Here is a 16,765-nt window from a genome sequence, read left to right as displayed (position 1 = left end):
GTTGGGAAAGTCCTACATTATAGGTATCATATGGGCTGCTTTACAGCTGGAGCACGGTTTAGATTGGGGAAGATGGCATGGGGAGAACAGGTTCACCTACCTTCCCCCCACAACTGTGGTCCCCATTTGATACTGTGGTCCCCACCTGCTACACTACTTTTACCACTGTAGAGAATCTGGAGATCATGGAACTCTGTCTATCCCACCTAGCTGGATACTAATGTCAACTCCCCCAGAATGTCAGTCAGCTAGTTTATAAGGCTGACAGCTAGTGAGATCTAGGTCAGTGTGTTTCATTTTGTACAACCCAGAATAGATCTAGGTCAGCAAGCTACTATTTCAGTGAGGTGATTCATGAGCTGAGTGTAAAGGGTTTCCCCAGAACTAATAGTAGAGGCCGGGTTATTCCATTCTTGGCCTAGTCTGGAGAACATGAAAACTACCCTTGGTGGATCAGGACCTTAATTGCTTGTATGGTTACAGGGAGCCCAGAAATGTTTTTAAGGTGGTGTGGATGGTCAAGGCAGCCCAATATCAAATTAAAAAAATAAATGACAAAGGACACCTACTGCACTGAAAAGATACAGTTTGTGGATGTTATGTTACAAAGAAACTCTACTCCCATGGTACTACAAGCAAAATGGTACAGTTGATTGTTGGATCAAAATGACAGAGTTGATTGTTGGGGTTGTTGTTGATTGCACAGGCTGCACTACTCACTGTTCTTTATCAATTAGCCTTGACTACAGCAACAATCTTTTCTTTTTAATGATCATCCAGGGGGTTCGGGGAGAGGTTCAGCCTTCCTTAGCCAATCTTAGGACTCTAACTCCTTATGCTCCCCAATGGGATCCCCAGAAGTTTACCCTAATGTTTTATCTGCAACTGCCTTAGGGATGGCAGGTTGTAACCCAGAGATTCTACCAAAACATTTAGTAGTACCAACACAACAGGATACGTTGTGAGTCCACCATGGTGTTTTGTGCCCAATTTCCTCATTTGTTGCATCACTCACACAGTGTGGAAGAGGGCAAGGTATAGTAGCCAGGTAGGGTTGCTAATTTTTTACTCTTGTACCTTTCAACAGCAACTTAGTGTGCAGACAGTAGCATAGTGTAAGGTTTGTCTCAATGCTGTTGCAAGATTCATGTGCTGTTTTCTAGAGATCAAGCTGAAGTTAAGATACAGGAACAAGCCTTTTTTTCCCTGATCACTTGGCAACCCAACATCCAGAAAGGAAGGAACAAGGACAGAGGCAACATTTTTGCATCAGTACTTGTAAAGGTAAAGGACAGTTGTTCTATTATCAGTGAATCTGGGCCTTGAACTGAAAACTTCATGATCTCCTCTGCAGCTCTGCTCAGTAATCTACCAAGGACATCATGTAAAGCTAAGCCTTGGAAATCCCTTAAGGTGCAGAAGATAACAAAGATATCAGGGCTATGGACCTAGGTGGCCATGTGTCCTAGTTTCCATATATGAAGGCATCCTATACTTGAAGGGCATTCCAGTCCTAGTCAGGTTTAAAGACAAAGAACCATAAGAAGGAGAGCAGAGGCCTTGAAGTTGCCCATCTACCTGGACAGCAGATTGAACAAGCCACACAGGTCACCTGGTCACTGTCTTCCTCACTATAGTGAGATATATTTCTATTTAAATTACTGTATATTAATTATTTCTAAATTCACAGGCCAAAATAATTTAACCTACTCATGTTTTATGCAAATCTGTATCCGCCTGTCCTCTTTTATGATAATGAATTGCCTCTGTTTGGTAATGCATAAGTGGTCCATCCTAGCTGGACCAAGGCATTTTGCTGTCTGAGGCAGAATAAACTGGTTCCCCCACTATTGCCCATAGATGCTGGAGAAATCTGTTGTGGACTCCAATGAGGCCAGATTCCCAAGAATCCAACCTGTGGAGTCTGCAGTGGACCAGCTCCACTCACCTCTAGGTCCTTCTGATTTCCCGTGGGGTAGCTCTCCAGCATTATAAAAGGTGCAATAGGCTAATGGCAGCTGCCATTAGCCCATCATGGGGAAATTATAGCTGTAATTGGCATATTTTATGCCATTTGCAGCTGTAAATCACCTACTTCTATGTAAATTATGACTGTAATTGGTGTATTTTATGCCATCTGCAGCCGTAAAGCGCCTACTTCTAGGTAAATTGTGGCCATAAGTGCTTTACGGACACAAATGATGTAAAACACACCAATTACAGCTGCAGTTTTCCCATGATAGGCTAATGGCAGCCACCATTAGTCTATCACACCTTTTATAATGCCAGAGAGCTGCCCTGCGAAAATCCAATGAATGCACCATTTTCTGGGGAAATCCATGGGGGCCCAACTGCCCCAGAGTTCCCCACAGCAGACCCCCCCCAAGACTGGTTGTCAGAGGCTTTGCCCATCCCTAATCCAGATTTACTTATTGTTGTTCAGTCATTAAGTCATGTCTGACTCTTCGTGACCCCATGGACCATAGCACACCAGGCCTTCCTGTCCTCCGCTCTCTCCCAAAGTGTGCTCAAGTTCATATTCATTGATCGGTGATGCTATCTAGCCATCTCATCCTCTGCTGTCCCCTTCTCCTTTTGCCTTCAATCTTTCCCAGCATCAGTCCTTTTCCAGGGAGTTTCCTCTTCGCATTAGGTGGCCAAAATATTTCAGCTTCAGCTTCAGTATCTGTCCTTCCAATGAGCAGTCAAGGTTGATTTCCTTTAGGATTGACTGATTTGACCTCCTTGCAGTCCAGGAGACTCATAAGAGTCTTCTCCAGCACCACAGTTCGAAAGCGTCAATTCTTCAGTGCTCAGCCTTCCTTACAGTCCAGCTCTCACAGCCATACATTACTACTGGGAAAACCATAGCTTTGATTATACGGACCTTTGTCAGCAAGGTGATGTCTCTGCTTCTTACTATGCTGTCTAGGTTTGCCATAGCTTTCCTCCCAAGGAGCAAGCATCTTTTAATTTCATGGCTACAGTCACCGTCAGTGGTGATCTTACTTATACTTATATTTTAAATCAATGGGACTTAAGTTAGTCATACTAATATAAGCCCAATAGATTCCAGTGGGTCTACTCCAGGTATAACCAAGTCTGGATCCAACTCATTGTGCATAGTACGTGAGCTGGCCATGTTATTTTGACACTTAAGACAGAAAACCCCTCAATCCCTCACTTCCTGGCAGTAAAATACAACTAGGGATGTATGAGAATTTCCTTTCTGTGTGCAAATCATGTGAACATGTCCTGTTTGCAATCTGAAGTGCAAACGCAAGCATGAATGCTTTTTTACAAGAAACGTTTGCAAATTCCCAAATTTGTGACTGCATTTGATATATGCATTCAAAAACCATGTGCACTTTGAAATGCACATTAAAAAAATGCATTTTCATGCTTTAGTCAATCAAGGGAAAGGTGGACGTTTGAAAAATATGCACAGAAATGTGCACTTTCCCCATTTGAACGAGCCAAAAAACAGGTTGAAAATGAAAACAGGAGTGAACCAAAACAAGCTTCAAAGTGAATTTTGGAGAACGTAGGCAAGCTTGAAAATCACTGGTTCTTCCATCCTTAAATACAAGAATAGTAAATTAAGGGAGCAATCCTATGGCTACTAGTCAGTGACTAGATAGCCATAGGATATCTTGTTTTCCAGGAACCAACCTTTCCCCCCTTCCTCACAGGCAGCACAGAGAAGACCCATGCTCCGTGCTCCAGGAGGAGTGCAGAGCAGCCAAAATGGGGCATTCCAGGGGGCATTCCAGGGCAGGGAGGGCGGAAATGCCTGTACGACACATCCTATGTGTCGTATGGCAGCCTCCTTCCCCGCTCTGCCCTCCCATGGCTAGACAGCCGAAAGTGGCTGTCTAGCCAAAAACGCAGGGCAGGAGAGGCGTGGAGGGAACGATCCCCTCCGTGCTTCTCCTGCCCTGCTTTGGATAGGTGGTCACCTCCAAGTTCACAGGCGGCCACCTATCTGCATAGGATTGCACCCTAAATAACTAACCATTTCCTGCCCTTTCATGATGCCCCAAGCCAGCCACTTGAGGAAGCTGCCTCACCCTGCCGAATGGTACGGCTGGCCTATTGTGCTCTAAGTGCCTAGTTTGTCAACAGAATAGCACTGCAGCGCTTCAGACTTCTGATCTCTACTCCTACCTTCTCCATATGCTGTAGGCCTAGGACTGGATATGGCTGCCCATGTTGGCCCAGCTGGGTCTTGACACCTGCCAACCTTAATCGACCTTGTTATTTAAATTCACTGCTGCTCAGTATATTCCGGCTAAGTCAAAGAGTGCCTTCGTCCTTGCTTTCTAAGAGCCTTTGAAGCACTTGGAAACGTCTACATTGTCAGCGACAAGCAAACAAGAGATTTTATTTGGGTCCCATCGCTGGAATCATGAAAAATGTATCAAAAGATATCTTACATGTTTCACTCCTTCCTTGAGCAGCCCAGCTAGAAAGACCACAGAGCAGAGCTCAGCTCTTTTGGCTCCTGTACATAATCAGACGCCTAATAGCATACGCAGCTGTAGGTAACTAGGAAGGGCCAATGTCTGCTGCAGAGGCCTCCATGACCCAAGCAATTAACCTTATATTAACACCTTTAACAAAGATCATCTGTTACCAGTTTGCCTTTAGTTTTGAGTTTTGTGTGCAGAGGGAGGTGGGTTGATTCCCCAGTGTCATCCAGGACTGGAAAGCATTGTAATGAGTGCATTTTTTGAAACATGTGTTTGTTTTTAATATCCTCATTTGGCTTTCTCATATAACGGCAGAATAAAGCCCCTGTGGTCTATAGTAGCTGCATTTTAGAAGCTTGCAGAACTAATTATATGGCTTCGAAAAACAGTTCAGAAGTGCATAGACATGACCTCTTTTTTTTGGTAATAATCTACAGTTTGGCTTATTTCCATACTATGCGCACAGCATGTCAGTTTCTTGAAAGCTCCTAGCAGCCTTATTCAGCTGGCCAAATTTGATGGCAAACACATGGAAGGCTGTACGTTCAGGATGGTGCCTACTGTCTCAGCCTCTGATACGCGCATGCATGTGCACACCCACACACACACACGCTGGGTTCATTTCACCCTTTGCAGCATTTGGCCCATGGTCACATCACATATTCCTTACAAGGTTCCAAAGCACTGAGTTTGTATGAGCAAAAGAATCCCTAGTATCAATTTTGGTCTTGTAAAGTTCACTGCTGAAGTTCTACAAGCCATAGAAATAAGTCAGCAAGGACTGACATTGTGAAATTGGCAAGATTTAACTGACCAACCAATGAAATTATACTATGAACAACAGCAGAAGTATATTTGGCTGTTAAGTAGAGCTTGGGTCAGCAATGACTGTGGTGAATTATTGTATTTCACCAAACTATTTGGTGAAATATTTGTATTTCATCATTAATTATCTCTGTAGTTATTTTTTAAATGATATGTTTATTACATTCCATTTCAAGTTACTGAGGTGGATCTAGATTTAGTTATGCTCCGAGTAGAGCCACTGAACTAAATGGGAACAAGTTCACCATGTGTAACTTACGTTACATTGATTTCTGTATGACAAAGTATGGATCTAATCCATTATGAATTTCTGTGTTTCTAATCCAAGGTTGATTTAGGGAAACCTTCATGAGATCTTCCAGTTGCTCAACTAGGAATGGCTCCAGCCAGCATGGCCAATGGTCAGGAATGCTGATTTTAGTGTTTTAGGGTGCAATCCTATGCATGCTGAGACTGAAAAAAGTTTTATAACTCCTGGCATCCCCAGCCAGCTATGCTGACTGGGGAATGCTGAGAGTTGTAGGACTTTTTTTCCTATCTCAATGTGCCTAAGATTGTGCCCTTAGTGTTTAGTGGTTTTATACTGTACTTTTAGGGTACAATCCTATGCACGTTTAGACAGAAAAAAGTCCTACAACACTGTAGTGGTGAGAGTGTTGGACTGGGAGTTGGGAGATCTGAGTTCTAATCCCCACTCAGCCATGGAAGTCACTGGGTGACTTTGGGCCAGTCACAGACTCTCAGCCCAGCCTACCTCACAGGGTTGTTGTTGTGAGGATAAAATGGAGAGGAGGAGGATAATGTAAGCTGCCTTGGGTTCTTTGTAAGAGGAAAAAAGGCAGGGTATAAATGCAATAAATAAATATTTGTTTGTGAGCTGCCCAGACAACTTGTATTATGGGGTGGCTATATAAATACAGTAAAAAAAACAACAACAAACCAGTGGCACTATAAAAGGGAAAATGATACCTGAAAAATGTATTTCTAATGCATGTCTAGTAAATGCATAAAAGTCTTAACTTGAACACAAGAACATATAGAAAAGTAATGCTGGATCCAACCTAAGAACTATCTAGTCCAGTACTCTGTCCACACAGTGGCCAACCAGTTGTGGGAAGTTCACAACTAGGACATGAATGCAATAGTATCTTCCAGTGTACAGTCCAACCAACTGGTTGGACTGTACACTGGAAGAGGGCATATTGTCACTGGTTAGGTTGGCCACTCATGAATAATCAAAAAGAAAAAATGAGCCACCCCCAAAAGAGGACACCAATGTGCATACAATGTGCATATGCTAATTTAGATGTATAGATGCAAATGTAGAAACAAGTATTAATTTTATTTAAATGGAAATATAGCACATCTGACCATAGCGTGGAAGGCTGTGACAAGGTGCCCTTTGTGCCTGCCTGTTCAGTCTGCTGTCCAGGTGCTAACTGTTGATGGGCTATAGGTCTTATGGTCTTTATCTTTAAACCAGAATTGAACAGAACAGTCTTTCAGAGGGCACCTTCAAAACAACCTTTCAAATAGGGGACTGCCCTCTGTAAAAGAGGGCTCATGGCCACCTTATCACTGATACTGGAGGTAATATATAGCCATCATGACTAGTAGCCATTGATGGCCTTTTCCTCCATGAACTAGGCTAAGTGCTGTGCTGATGACAATATATCTCCTACACCCTGCAGCTTCTGTGACAAAGGGCTCCTGTGATTTTGCCTTGTCCTAGTCCTACACCAATAAAAGAACCTCCCATCACTCCATCTCACTGTGCAGGAGCTTTTTCCAAGGGGGTAGCTAACTCCCGCGGCAGTACTATTTTCTATCCATTTCGGCACTTCGTCAAGAATCTAAAGTACATACTTCCATTATATCCATCAGCAAGTGACTTGAAACCTCTGTGCCTGAGAAATCATTCTCCATATTTTTGTCATGTGTGATATTTGTAAAGTCCGTGTGCGTCGAAATGCACATTTGTTGCATAAGCCATGGTGTTGATCCTGTCTTAAACCAACAATAAGCGACTGGAAGGTGTTACATACTTTACTCCAAGTCTGTCGTTTTCTTCTCTTTGTTTTCTAATTGCTTTCACAGCATTCAAGACAAGTGTGAGCAATTAGAAAAACAGCAACCTTTGCCAAGAGTTAATCTTCTCTCCAATAGGAGTTACAATTTGGGTTTTTCATAAAAGAACTAATTCTCCATAGTGTAAATAATATGAAAAAGCCACAATTACTTTTTCATGGCAAAGACAAAGAAGCTTCGAATCAGATGGTCCAGTGGCAGCAATGTTTTACTCTTTTGCATATTCATTGTCTTGAAATCTTTTGATGGTTCATTTATTTATTTCAAGAGATTATACTCTGCTTTTCTTCTATGAAATCAAAGCAGCTAGCAACTGATGAAAAATGCAGTATCACACTGACAAAAATTCTTCATTTGCCAAATTAACAATAAGAATATGGCCAGATCTACACTTCATGACATATCGATATGATCCCATCATGGTGACACTATATCCCTCTTGCACATTTATATCTTGTAGCACACACAATGACATTTGTTGCGGTATTTTGGATACTCTGGAATAAAAAGCAGGAACTAATGCTAGAAAAGTGGTATATGGAATGTGTAATGTGCCCCAACAGTTATCAGTGCGCTTCAATACCGATAAAAAGCACTAATGTAGATATAACCCCATTGTGCATATCTATATATCATCACTACCGTCCTGTGTAAATAGAACAATATATATGTGTATGTATATATATTTTCATGGAATCATAATCTAGTCCATCCCCCCACCCTATCAATGCAAGATCTACAATGCAGGATGCAACCTCAGCAACCCTGGCAGATGTCCCCGCACCCTCTACTTAAATACCTCAAGTGGAGGAGAACCTAGCACCTACCACAGAAATTGTTCCACTGTTGAACAGCTCTTCCCATTACATAGTTTGTCCTAAATTTGTTTTTGTGTAGTTTCCACCCACTGGTTCTAGTCCTGCCATCTGGAGTCTCTTCCATTTTCTGCACAACTGCCCTTTAGATATGTGAAGAGTGCTACCATGTCTCCCCATAATCTTCTCTTCTCCAGGCTAAATGTACGCAGGTCTTTCAACCATTCATCCTATGACTTGGTTTCCAGACCCCTCACCATCCTAGTCACCATCTCTGGACATGCTCCATTTTGTCATTGTCCCTCTGAAAAAGCGGCACTCAGAACTGGACATGGTACTCCAGATGTGACCTGACCAGCACAGAAAAGAGCAGAACTTTAACTTCCCATGATCTGGACACTATGCAATAGATAGGTAAATAGACAGACAACAGACAGACGATTTACACACACACACACACACACACACACATACACACACACACATGTTAAAATTACTACAGTCCTATGTAAATAGAAAACAAATGGCAACATCTGCTGATGGCTTGAAATGTTGGATACTGGTAGGCTTCCTCAGGAAGAAACCTGTACAATACTGGAAGCCTTTGCTGAGAAGGCTCTGCTTTACAGCCTATGAGATTTCACACATTGAATGGATAGACCTGAAGGATGGCCTCCCTTGAAGCTCTTAGCAGAGAGGAGGGCTCATAGACTAATGGTACAGCAGCACAACATTGCAGGCTACCTAATGCATAGATGATCGGTTCCTGTTAAAGCTCCATTATCAAAATGAATGGTCCTCACATAGATAGTCCTGTGAGCTTATATACGCATGTGAGCGTGTATAACTGAGTCATGTTTGTTTGTTTGTTTGTTTGTTTATTGCATTTATATCCAATCTTTTTCCTCTCACAAGGAACCTAAGGTATCTTACATTATCCTCCTCATCTCCATTTTATCCTCATAACAACAGCCCTGTGAGATAGGCTGGGCTGAGAGTCTGTGATGGGCCCAAAGTCGAACCTGGATTTCCCGGCTCCCAGTCCAATACTCTAGCCACTACACCACGCATCTGACTCTACCTGTATTTTCTTCTAACATAATGATACATATTTTCCCCCAAAGTAACAGACATGGGGTGGAATCAGGTAGCAATTAGGGGCCCTGCTTACAACAGGGGTGGGCATAAAGTAAATCTGGATCTACTGATAGATCTCTGGATTATTTTCAGTAGATTGGCAAGGATTCCTGGCTCCCGATTTTTTAGCCATGATTTGCCTCCTCACCTGTTCCTAAATTATACAGCTGAAATGAAGAAAGATTGGGGGTCACCAGGAGTGAATTTCTGTGTGGATGGAGTGTGACTTCTATTCAGTTCTGGTACCCAAAACAAATTCTTGGGGTCCAATATATTTAATTCTGTGTATATGTCTTTTGTACATGGCTCCATTTGATGGATCTTGGGGTTCTAGTAAAAAAAGAAAAATAGATCCTGGAAGCCTGAAGTCTGTCCACCCCTGGGTTACAACACATCATGGGGTTGCAGCAGCTGCAGAGAAATCCACCGTCTGTAGTGTCAGATTACACATGAGTATTGCATTCTGTTTTAAACATTTATTATGTTTTATCATGTTGTATTTTAATTTTTGTGAACTGCCCAGAGAGCTTTGGCTATTGGGCAGTATAGACATTTTTAAAATCATTTTTTTATTGTGAGTTTTAACAAAACAAAAGAAACAAAAAATGTAACAAAACCAAAAAATGAAAAATATAACAACATATTCTAAAATCCTCAGTTTCAAATATTCCAATATTCTAGGGAGGAAAAAAGAGGGGGAAAAATGGTCATACATAACATTCAGTAAAAGCAGACCAGATATCCAAATGTAAGTCCATTTGCAAGTTATACCTATATACCACTCTTTCAAACATTGATAACGTTGTTAAGTCCTCAGTCCATTGCATTATAGGTGGTGAGCTTTTATCCTTCTGGTATCATAGTATCAGTTTTTAGCAACAAGGGAGCAAAAGATCTATTTACACTGACCATGTGTTACATTCCAAAAAGCAGGTAAGTAATTTAAGAGAACATTCACATCAGTAAATATTAAAGAGCCTTCCAATACAAAATTTATTGATATAATAACTTTCTCTCCAAAGGAGGCAACTATTGGACATTTCCAAAACATGTGAATAAGAGAAGTGATAATTGCATTACACCCCCAACAATTAGCTGAGTTTGACAAACCTTTAATAAAGAGACGTTGTGGTGTCCAGTAGATCTGAAACAAAGTTTTTGCTGAATAAGGCGTAACCAGAGATCCATAGAAACATCTGATACAGACGCCAAAATGGCAGTCCATTGATTAGACAAAATAGGCCATTCCAGTTCCCTGATCCATTCCTGCTGTAGACCATTGTATCATATTTATTCAGTGATAATAAGTATTTGTAAACATGAATCGTTGGTCGATATATCTGGTCAGCTCCAATAAATGTTTCCAATAGCAAAGGAGACTCTGAGGCAGTAAAAGCAGAACCAAATCTAGATACTTACAAATGTTGCAACTGCAAATACTGCCATTCCACTGTAGCAGGCAAATGAAATTTATCTCACAAAGTTGAAAATAGCAAAAACTCATCATAGAAGCATAGAAGTATAGAATCATCAACACCCAATAATTGATCCAGGGAAAAGATCATTTCATCTGTACAGGTCCTCCACAAAAACAAACAAAAAAATATTTCCAATTCTTAAATCTGGATTTCCCCATAAAGTCAATTTAGCATGGGAAAATGGGTCAAACTGTAATTGGCATAACATTATACACTATGTAGCTCTAACTGCCAAGATTGTGGGAGGAACTCTATCTGCCTTAATATGCCAAGAATCTAATGCCATCCATTTGAAGAGAGGCTCCAGACAAGAAGATTCCAGTGCTGACCAAAATGGAAAGTCATATCTGAGTGGAAAAGACCAACATTTAGTACTGGTCAGCAAATAAGCCCAATGGTATGTAGCAAGACCCAGAAAACTGAACTGACCTTCATTAATTGGAAGTTGCATCCTTTTCAAAGATATTCTTGGTGGAAAGCCCATCTATCTATATCTTGTGAAATATCATGTATTAATTAATTTAGATTTAACCTAATCATCTGAGTTATATCCCTTGAGATAATTATTCCCAAATAAGTCATAGACTTTGGGCACTGTCGAAATTGCCAATTGGCTAATACACTAGAGTATACCCTATCTCTGATTGGCATTATTTCTGACTTTGACCAATTACTCGAATAGCCAGACAATTCACCAAAAGTATCAATCAATTTCATCAAAGCTGGAACCAACGACTGGAGTTTCGATATCAACAAGAAAAGATCATCAACATAAAGGCTAATTTTATATTCTAAGCCAAAATGAACAAATCCATGAATACTACTATTTTGTGTAATAGCGCGTGCCAGGGGTTCCAAGTATAAGTTGAATATCAGTGGTGAAAGTGGACAACCTTCTCTAGTGTCCCGCTCAAGTAAAAAAAAGAGAGAGAGAGAGCTAAAAATAAACCATTAGTCATTACTCTTCCTTTTGGAGCTGAGTATAAAATGATACCCATTTCAAAAATTCTATAGGAAAATGTAATAAATGTATGTATGAATGAATAGATTCAGCTGTAGGATCACAATAATAATATTCATCACCCAGAATTCATGCATAGTCACAGTTGCTGTACCATGAATTTATAAAAGACTGCTATGCCACAGATGGAGCTTTTCTGCACAAGGCATTGTGTGCTCATCATTCCCTAATCACAGTTGTTTACAAATTCTTTAGATGACATTGTGACCCTCCAATTTTGCTTCTGTTTTTAAACAGCACTTTTGGCAAGTTTTTTTTGTTAGAAGGGAAATGTAGTATTATTTGTGACAGCAAAAGAAAACACTTTTCCCACTAGTGTAATTGTGTTATTCCACTACACCACAATGACACCTAGAGGTTATGTAGCAGAAAAGGAAACGTTATTCATGTAGTGTTTGGATCTCAATTCTGTGACAAAACCAAAAGCAGATACGGCGGCTTGCATAGAAAAGCTCCTAGGCACCCCAATCTTGCCATGGTTAGTGGTTTGCACTGAAAACTCATCAAAATCCATCAGAAAGTTCTCTTCTGAGAGCCTTATTGAACACATAAGAACTACGCAAGAACATGGTGGCATGCGATGGATGCCCTTCTCTGATTGTCCCTAGAATCTGGTAATTTACCAGTAGATTGTATCCTCTGTAGGTCAGGTCTGTCATCTCACTCTGCAATCCACCAACTGGCTACCTCACTTTGGTGATTGTACAATGGTGATTGTACACGACTGTTTCCTTCATTCTCATGTAAAAGTCTCAGTTTGGTTATTGTACATTTACCAAACATACACCAGATGATTTGGTATCTGTTACCTGGTGATAGCCTCCTGATGACTTGAGGCTATAACCTTAATTATTAAGCAATGTGATATAGAACTAAGTTAACAAGGACAAAGGTGACAATTGCAACAACAACAAAAAGGGAATAAAAATAGGAAGACTCAGGGGCGCCAATGTTGACTAACTCCCCCCCACACACACACTTTCTATAAAAACCAGTTTATGGAATATAATCTTGTTTTATTGTGGATTTTAATTTCAATTTTAAATGCGGTTTTAACGAATCTTGTATATCACCTTGGAATTTGTTAATGAAGGGCAATATATATTCATATTTTAAATACATACAATAAAGCAATTTGTGTGGGTGGGGTGTTTTTTTGTTTTGTTTTTTGAGGGGTTGCTTTTGTTTTGGAAAAATTAACTTTTCACAATGCAGTTATTGGAATGCAGGTCATGTGGATCCGTACGTGTGTGTGTTGTTGTTTTTTTAAGATAATGTTGTAGGTTTATATATATCCTTAAAGAGATTGTAAAGATTTCATTTTGGTTTCAATATATATATATATTTTAAAAAGAACAACCAAAATGCATTCTAGTATTATATTCACATGGCACGGAAAAATGGGGGGAGCTATTTTAGTATCATGTGTGAAAATATCACAAAAAAACTTCGTATACCCTTCAGTGTTCATCTCCCTCTGTTTAATAAAATTAATCTTTTGGACCAGTACCCTCTGAGGGTACCCTCTTCAGCTATTTATAATGAGTCACACCAATATGCATCATGTTAGAGCTCAAGCTTAAAGGGTCAGCAATGTTTTTCAAACTGTTGTCACTCTGAAATGAAACTTCTGGTTCCCAGCACCAGTACTGGAAATACATTCGTCTTTCTCTTAACTGTAAAAATGTCCCGTATGCAGGAGTAGTCAGCTGAAAATATTAATCTTCACCTGCATTATTTTTTTTTTTTAAAGGATAGCATCTTTCTACTTCACATTTCCATTTTTAGCTGAAACGTTTATCTTGGATGAAAAAAATAACCACATGCAAATAATCAAGAGGTAACGTTAAAGAGCTATAAAAGGATTTACAATATATTAATAAAACTTCAAGGATTGTTTGGAAAGCAGAAATGCAATAAATGAAGTTTATAGTTGGAGGTTTGCAGTTAGAAACATAGGGAATGATTCTGCAGAGATTTACACCCCTGCGAACAAGCCTCTTAAAATCAGGGCTCAGATGGCATGTTGGATAAGCATAAGGACAACTTTTTTAAAAAAAGAAAATAAGAAGAACCTTTTGTTTATCATAGATTTCGTCTTGGCAAACTCTTCCCCTTTCCTGCTCCCACACACTGTTTCTGCAGTTCAGGCAGCAAATCAGGTGGCTAATCAAGTCCCTGGTGGTTGGTAGGATGTGGTCAACGGTGTCGTAGTGGAATCAGGACTTGCAGGGCCAAAGTGCCAGGACTTTTTGATTAGCAGGAACAACGACGCCATCTGCCACCCCTGTCATGCTTCCCTGTTCCCACTGAGCTTAGCTGCAATCCTCACAGGATCTTGTATGTGGGGTGGGGGGGAAAGTATGGATTTCCCCAAGAACAACGCATTGTTGTGAGCTCTCCCTTTTGTAATGCAAGCACTTTGGAGTGGCCTGGTCTTGAATGGGCAATTAAGATCCATTAGCTTTACAGAAGACCTGCTTCTGGTGGAGATGAAAACTTCTAGAATTCGTTTGTTGATATGGATGAATACAGCTGCCTGCATTTTTGGACTCTCCCTGGGGGCGTGGCTATGGGGACTGTTATGATGAGTGCCTGCACTTCAGAATTTACCAGTAGACCACTGGTGGGAAAATTGGTGGGTAGGATGTAGTGCCTCCAGAATCAGATGCAGTATGCCTCTGTATACCAGTTGCTGGGGAACATGAGCAGGAGGGTGCTACTGCTCTCATGTCCTACTTGTGGGCTTCCAACAGGCAGCTGGTTGGCCACTGTTAGAAGAGAATGGTGGACTATATAGTCCTATGGTTTGATTCAGCACAGTCAGTGGTGTAGTGGAGGCAGGGCACGCAGGGATGCAGCCCCAGCACTTTTTCATTAGCAGGGACTCTGATGTCATCTGCCACCCCGCTCAGAATTCCCTGTGCCCTCTGAGCTTAGCTGCGATCCTCACTGCAGCTGTGGGGGGAATGAATTTTCCAAGCAACAATATATTGTTCCATGTTGGAATGCAAAGTACTTGGGATGACTTGGTCTGGAATGGGCAATTAAGACCTATTCTCTTTACCAAAGACCTGCTCCTAGTGGAGATGAAAACTCCTAGAACTGCTTTGTCGATACGGATCAACACAGCTGCCTGAAATTTTTGGACTGCCCTTGGAGACTGTCACAATGAGCTCCCGCATTTCCAAATGTACCACTACACCACTGAGCATAGTTCTTCTTTTATTCTTACAATGTGGTCAATTCGGTCAATTCAGTTAGTTTGCTGGGTCACAGGTTGTGCATGTCTGCAGCACAACATTTTGTCACGAGAAAGCTTAGTGCTAGTGCCAGATCTTTTTTTTTGTGGGGGCAGGGGCAGTTGGGCCTAGCTCCCTGAGTGGGTCTACCTCCTCCTTCCCACTGTCACCACAAGCCACTGGCTTACCTATTTCTATTGCTCCTCTCAAATTTGCACCAACACCCAGAAGGAGAGAGCAAGGCAAGTGTAAGCTGCCACTGCTGGTTCCCCTCACTTTTGCTGCAGTTTGCACACTCAGAGAGGACAGGCTGAAGAGGCCATGACAGCAAGAAAGAGACTGAGGGTTCTGGGGGTTGGCAGTGGGCCCTTGCTGTGGAATAGACATAGTATCATAGGGTTGGAAGGGGCCTGCAAGACCATCAAGTCCAACCCCCTGCTCAATGCAGGAAGCCTGATTCCCAGGTGGTCTCCCCAACCAAGTACTAACCAGGGCTGACCCTGCTTAGCTTCCGAGTTCAGATGAGATCGGGTACATCCAGCCCTTTGCTCGCCTCACCAGTTATCCAATGATGCTTATAAATCTGAACCAGAGAGTTCTACAAATAATTATGAGTTGCATAGAGGGAAAAACATGTTTTTGTTTAATTGTAAACATTATATCTTAATTTATCCCAGTGCCATTCAATTGTTGAAGCAGTGCCCCACTCCAAGAAGGCAGGTGCACACATAGAAGCAGTTTCCAACTGGGAATTTCCCATGGGATGAGGAATCTCATGTGCCGACTGCTTGAAGATGCACAATTGTGAACATGTGTATGCAGGTATCTGGGGCAGGAAGCATGTGTTTCCACTTTCATTGCGGGGCAGATGGGAATATGTGCTTCCCAAGCTCTATGGCCCATGTTATTGCCTATGAATATCTCTGAGCTGGGCTTTAGCAGTGCAGGTATCATGAGATCTAAGTATAAATAGCCAGTCTCATGCTAAAGGGAAGTGTGATTTTATTTCTCTTTAGCATGGAAATAATCTACATTCTTTAATCCCTACCACATGAGAAGGTGTGCCCAACTTCTGATCAGGGCTGGCACTGAGGATCAGCATCAACTCAAGGTTCAGCAAGCGGGGGGGGGGGCACTGCCAACCTCTGGAATGTCCCAGCCCTGCTGCTCCTCCTCCGCTCTGTCTGTCTGTCTGTCTGTCTGTCTCTCTCTCTCTCTCTCTGGTGATGATTTCTGGGTCCAGAGGGAGAGGCAAATCAATGGACAGTGGCAACAACAGCAAGGAGAACAAGGAGATGGCCCTATTCAGGGAGACAGAGCCCACTGAGAGCATCTTGCCCAACTCCCCCTCCCCACCAAATCCCCTACCTTAGAATTGGCACTGCTTCTGATCACCCCATCACCCTTTCCCATTCTTTTATGATGAGTGACCACCTTATTACATTGGTTTCCATTATGAAATATGCTGTGGAAATGTTCAAAAATATGTGGGGTTGGCCCCAGCTTTAGTCATACTTGGAGAAGATCCACTGAAACCAATGGTACTTACATTTGCCAGGACCAACTTCAGTTCCCTTGATTACACTGGGGGCATTTCTACACCAGCCTAAAATCCTGCATTTAAAATGGGCTTTCTGCTTCCATTTTAAATGCAGGATCATCACTGACTCCCTTTACATATGCTTCC

This window comes from Heloderma suspectum, chromosome 2 (genome assembly GCF_057233095.1).
Source record: "Heloderma suspectum isolate Gila_16-S chromosome 2, 16-S_ref, whole genome shotgun sequence".
Taxonomy (NCBI): Eukaryota; Metazoa; Chordata; class Lepidosauria; order Squamata; family Helodermatidae; genus Heloderma; species Heloderma suspectum.
The sequence above is the reverse complement of the archived record's forward strand: the minus strand, read 5'-3'. Positions refer to the sequence as shown.